This window comes from Pelmatolapia mariae, linkage group LG10_11 (genome assembly GCF_036321145.2).
Source record: "Pelmatolapia mariae isolate MD_Pm_ZW linkage group LG10_11, Pm_UMD_F_2, whole genome shotgun sequence".
NCBI classification, from domain to species: Eukaryota; Metazoa; Chordata; class Actinopteri; order Cichliformes; family Cichlidae; genus Pelmatolapia; species Pelmatolapia mariae.
Window position 1 is genome coordinate 68,931,301 of NC_086236.1, and position 5,846 is coordinate 68,937,146.

General features: G+C 38.1%; 1 long non-coding RNA gene across 1 annotated transcript; it reads right to left on the reverse strand.

Annotated features, from left to right (window-relative positions):
* Positions 1 to 1,559: 1,559 nt before the first annotated feature.
* Positions 1,560 to 2,680, reverse strand: LOC134638022 (uncharacterized). The gene is made up of 3 exons (XR_010095217.1): positions 2,552 to 2,680; positions 2,321 to 2,383; positions 1,560 to 1,925 (listed from the first exon to the last, which is right to left on the reverse strand). It is a non-coding gene; the product is annotated as an uncharacterized LOC134638022 (long non-coding RNA).
* Positions 2,681 to 5,846: the final 3,166 nt, after the last annotated feature.

The window sequence follows — 5,846 nt, forward strand, 5'->3', positions numbered from 1 at the left end:
ATAATTACAGCTTTTGACAGATAGTGTGTGTTACATAAAAAAATTCTGTGTTCTGACTGGCTGACAGTTGGAAGGTACCCATTGTTATAGTTTTTGTTAAAAATTGTGTGTTTCACAACATGACCATAGATAAATCCTTACAACTCCTGTTAAAATTAAAACACCACTTTCAGTGATACTAAGATGACTAAACTACTTGATCAAGCTGTTAATAGATACTGTAGTTATGGTTTATTCGCTCTTGACTGTTTGATGGTTTATTTTTAAACATTTATTTTTTTCATATTTAGAAAAAATAAGAATCCTTTATATTATAAACGTTGTCGTGATTGTGTGTTTTTGTGTACTGTTTGATTATCTCCACTCTCTGGAGAGCATTCCTTTGTTAAAGAGGCAGTCTAAATTCTTATAACTCACGGAACAATGCACCTGTGATTAATCCATTCATCAGTGAGGACTTCTTAAGAGTTGGCTTCCTCCTCTCTGGTACCAGAATGTCTTCTTAGACTGCAATATTTCACAACCGCATGTTTAGTTTCTCATAAGTGTAGAATAATGAGTATCTAGTATTACTTAGATGCTCTTTGCTTCAGCGTATAGCTTGCAGCCTCTCTCTTCATGTGCTAGAAACATATTTGCCCCTCTATCCAGTCCTCCCTTGTCACCTTTCCCAATGCCTCCCATGCTATCCCATATGGAAAAGAAATACAAAAAACTTATAAAAGACTTGCATCAGATGTGGCCTACTTCATATAGTGAATCATACAAGGCTTATATGATTTACCCATAAAAGTGGCCACTTTCATATATTGTTTTAGTAAGTATCCAAAACATACAAGTTTCATTTATATTATTTTTAAAGGGATCTTATATCTGTTTTCACTCTTGTATGCTTTTCATACAAGTTTCACCCAAGACCGATACAAGCTGTACACTGTAAAATCTAATTAGTTCTAAGAACTCAAAAAAATTATGGAAACTCGTTGCCTCAAAAAAATTGAGTAAAGCTTAGCTAAAAATGACTAAGTTAGGACAACTTATTTATTTTGAGTACTCTGTACAAGCTCATTTGTTCCCAGAACTCAAAAAAATTGGATCAAGTTTACGTAAGATGACCAAGTTAGGGCAACTTATTCATTTTGAGTACACTGTACAGCCGTGTTAGTTCCCAGAACTCAAAAAAAATTATGGAAACTCGTTGCCTCAAAAAAACTAAGTACAGCTTACTTAAGATGACTGTTAGGACACCTTATACATTGCAAGTCTGCAGTATTAAGAATAACTTGATATTTCTGACTTTCTGACAACACTAATTGTTTACCTGCTGACAAACATTTCAAGTTCAACTAAATGAAAAAACAATTTGTGGTACCATGAATATGATTAAAAATAATTAACAACACTTTTTGTAATGATGTTAAAATGAGCCCAACTTTTATTTTCAAACACAACAAAGTACAACAGCCAACATACTGGACACTGTTCTGCTGAACAACAAACAATTATATTGCACTGTTATAATCTTACAATGAAACAAAGTCTCAGATGTAATTATTCTGAAAATAAGTTTAGGCCTACCACAAGTTTGTTTTGTACTTACATTACTTATATAATCAAAATAAAATATTTATTGTTCTGTCACAAGTGCAGTCTCTAATTTAAACAACACATTTGTTTTCCATTCCAACACAGGAGCTGGAATGTTGTAATATTTTAAGGATGGCTTGTTTCCAGTCCAGGCATTACTGCCTGAATGACTATCATGGATCAAGGTGATCCAAATGTAAGTGCAGAAGAAAGTCTTTAACTTCCCTTAAGTACAGTGGCAGTGGATGTGGGTTGGAGATGTAATGAGCTTGAACCTGCAGGCGACCATCTTCACTGACCACACCATCTGTGACGGAGGACTCATCTCTCCTGTTGTCCTGCAAGCAAACAATCATATTTTTTGGAACATGAACTTAATTGCTTTCTTAAAACATTTTTTTCTGCATTTGGTATAAAACAGACTCCAATTTAGACAATCTCAGGCTCCCTCCCCACCGGAGAGGTGACATTCAATGTCCCACTTGTCAGTCTGGATAGCCGTGACCACCACGCAACACACAATGTCATGAAAGCATCATTTTAAAAAGGGCTATGCAAACATGGCCAATAACTTTCATTCTAATGATCTACAAAATGATTTGGGCACAAAACAAATTTTGCTGTTAGAAAACTTGCAGACTTCACTATATACAGTGTAGACCCTCTAAACTAAGTTTGGGGGATGTGATCTTTCAAGAAATGCAGACCAAACTGTTGTTGTTTGTTTACTTACACATCATGTCTTGTAGAATTAACTGGAGTCACAGCAACAGCATAGTGCAGTCATATCTCAAGTCTAATAACAGAAGACAGGAAAAGATCAGTAAAGAAACAACTTCCCCAAACCAAAGCACAAATAAAACAATAAGTAAAACAGGCTGATCTAAAGTATGATTAAAGTTCAGCCTGATTAATATAAATGTCACTGACAGTTGCTAATATATTGGAAAACCAAAATACTTACCACTGAGTTGATGTCTTTCTGTCCAACAACAGGAGTGCTGGTCCCGAGCCTCAAAGACAGTAAGAAGCAAGCAGAGGGAGAAAAAACAGAACATTGATTTGATCCTTAATGGCTGTGCAATCATTGTAACATAGAGTTTGCTTATGATGTTAAATAAAGGCTAGATTTGACATTAATAGATGCCACAGATGTTCAAAAGCTGCCACAAAGCATGAAAAAATAGACGTCTCCGAAAACGTCGGAGCATTTTTGCAAATATGTGATGTCTTGATAAATCGAGCAGATATTTGAAATTCACACAGCTACATTCTCGCCTGAAAATATCTTAAAAGTTTATTTTGTGACCCAGAAAAAGTAATAAGTTTCTTAGCCGCGCTCCTCCGCCATTGCTGCGCTTACAAGTACGCACAGGCTCCGACAACCGGCCGACGAATGCGATCCTCCTTTTCCCCAGACTACCCTTTCTGGATCACAAAATAACCTTTTAAGATATTTTCAGGCGAGAATGTAGCTGTGTAATGCTCAAATATCTACTTAATTTATCAAAATATCACATATTTGCAAAAGTGCTTCCACGTTTTCGGAGAGCTCTGTTATCCACCCCCCACACCTATCCCACCCCTAACGGCTGCACCTCCCAAAGAATTTTGTCTGGGCTCTTATCTCACTTTTTTATTTCAAACAATCAACAGAAATTTTCACCGACATAGTTTTATGTAAGGTTTTTAAGGCTGTGGTGTTAATTTTTAAGTAAAATGAGCCCAGCGGCAGCAGCAACGCTAGGCTAACACTAACTAGCTAGCAAGATTATAAACCTGGTGCTAAACTGAGAGAAGCCACAAAATCAGTTTGAATAAGAGTAAACATTTACTCACCAAGTCAGTGTATCAGGTAAAGATCCACAGCAATGACAACAATATCTTGAGCTGACGCTTCTCCGGGTTTGCTCAACATATTCCATAACAAATGCACCATGAACATGCGGACTGATCCGCGAGGGAGGAGGACGGTAGTCACGTGGCACTTTCAAAACGCATCTTTCATCCTTCCGCCCAGAGAAGCAAAACTTCCAGCTTACTTAGTTTTTCTAAGTTAGGACAACTCAAATTAATCGAGTTTATCAGCGTTTTTGCATAAAAAGTACTGGTAACTTATTTAAATTGAGTTCTAATAACAAATTGATAAAAATTGAGTTCAGCCTATTTAATATTTTTAATTAAACACAATATTACATTTTACAGTGTATAAGATTTATATATATCTTTTCCATATGGGATGGCTTTTTGACACCGTTTTACTCACAGGAGATTACAGTCATGTGAAAGAGAAAATAGTGGCTCCAATGGCTCACTTTCTATCCATGGTGTAAGTACAAAGATCCATCTGTCATGGCCCTGGGTCTTTTGACCTAATGTTTTGGGTTTTGTGCGTTTTTGGCATTCTGTATTATGCTACGTTCACCTGTTATTCCAAAGGTTTATTCTATGGTCCCTGGGTTATTCTGTTTAGTTTTGGTTATTGGATTCTGTATATCCGTGAGACCAGTTTTCCCGTGCTTCACTCGTGTACGTTAGTTTGAAGAGGAAAAAGAACTCCACGGGACTCCGATGTTAAAAGATGTAACAAAAAATTAATTCCACAGTTTGCTGATCTTACAGGAGTGGTCAGGTTTAACTTATCCTCAACAAAAAAAACCTACTACGGTAGGAAAACCGTGTGGGTCTGTTCTCCCCGGCTGCCGGGTATTGCTTATGCGTATTAACTCTTTTTCTCTCTCTCCCCCCTCCCGCACCGCATGCACTCATTTGCATAAATCCGTGACGCCCGGATTTTAACTATAAACACAAGCCTTTAAGGCACATGTATTCACGGTACTACATAACCAAGCCAACACAGCAATAAAATAATTTTAGTTCCACCATAAACATGCATTTACTTGTTAAATTATTAATTACACAAACAAGTTTAACAACAGCAAATATAAATACTAAGATATATGAACTATATTAACTTGGCTCCCACAGATTCCCTTCTTGTGTCTTTGCCCTCTGTCTCCCTCTGTGTGTCTGTGTTTATATAGTTGTGTGAGTTCTCGTGACTTGTTTCCGCTACGTGTGTTTTATTCCATTATGTTTATGCATGTTTCCCCATGTCTGCTCTCTCCCTTGTGTTCCCCCGCTCCCTCTCATCTGCCTCTCCTCCACTCCCTGATCATGTTTCCTGCTTTATTGTGAAGGTCCTGTGTTTCCATGTTCATTCTGTTCAGTTTTGCTCCCCCTGTCTCGTTATGGTTATTCGTGTCAACCGTGTTCCTTGTGTGTTCTCACTTCCTTCTTATCCTTCTGTGTATTTAGGTCAGTGTCTCCCTCAGTCCTGTGTTGCTTCCTCCCTCCTACCTCTGTATGTGTCCCTCCTCATGTATTTAGGGCTCCCATTATAGTTCATGTTACTGTTCCCAGTTTCGGTTTTGTATGACTTTTTTCGTGCTCAGTAATAAAGCTGTATTTTAAGTTCACATTTCACCCCAGTGAGTTTGCATTTGGGTCCTATCCTGCCTGAAATCAGCTGCTTTATGACACCAGTGCATCAGGAAGATAAGCACAAGTGATTAGGTGCTTAGTAAATAGTTCAAGCAGCTGAAACCTCAGGAGGAGGAGGTGGAGCAGGAAGCATCATGGAAGGACAAACCCTTGTAGGATGAAGCACTAATCATGGCTCCAAGTGCAAGACCAGTAGAGGCTGGTGTTTACCACACCAGGCAGGACCCTAGATGCAGTCTGTGCAAAGATGCCCGCCATATATGATCTCTCACCTTCTCAACAAAATCCAAAGTGTTCTGGATGTGGTGTTTGGAGCTGCTTACAAATGGGTTGTGGACAGAAGACAGAAATTTCGAGATGTTATAGGTGACCAAATTGATCATCCACACAATTGTTTTTAAATGTACACCCTGCTTATGTATCATCGGTAACCCATAACACACCTCTTTCACCATCTTATAATGCTGTTATTCCAGTCATTCCCCAACTCTCTGTGAATGGTTCTCATGGCCACTGATCAATGGTCATGACAAATTGGATACTAATGATCATGGAACTGACCTCACAGCCCATTGTTGATACTAGTTTCTGTCATTATGCAAATGTACTGTCTATAAGGTTGGGGAAACCTGCAGTAGGCTGAGACTGAAGAACTCACCAGTTGGGGATGAAACATTTCTCCCACTAAAAATAGTATGTCCAGATGAACAGATTCAGCATTCTGGTACTCTTTAAAGAATGTAAAAGTAAGGTTG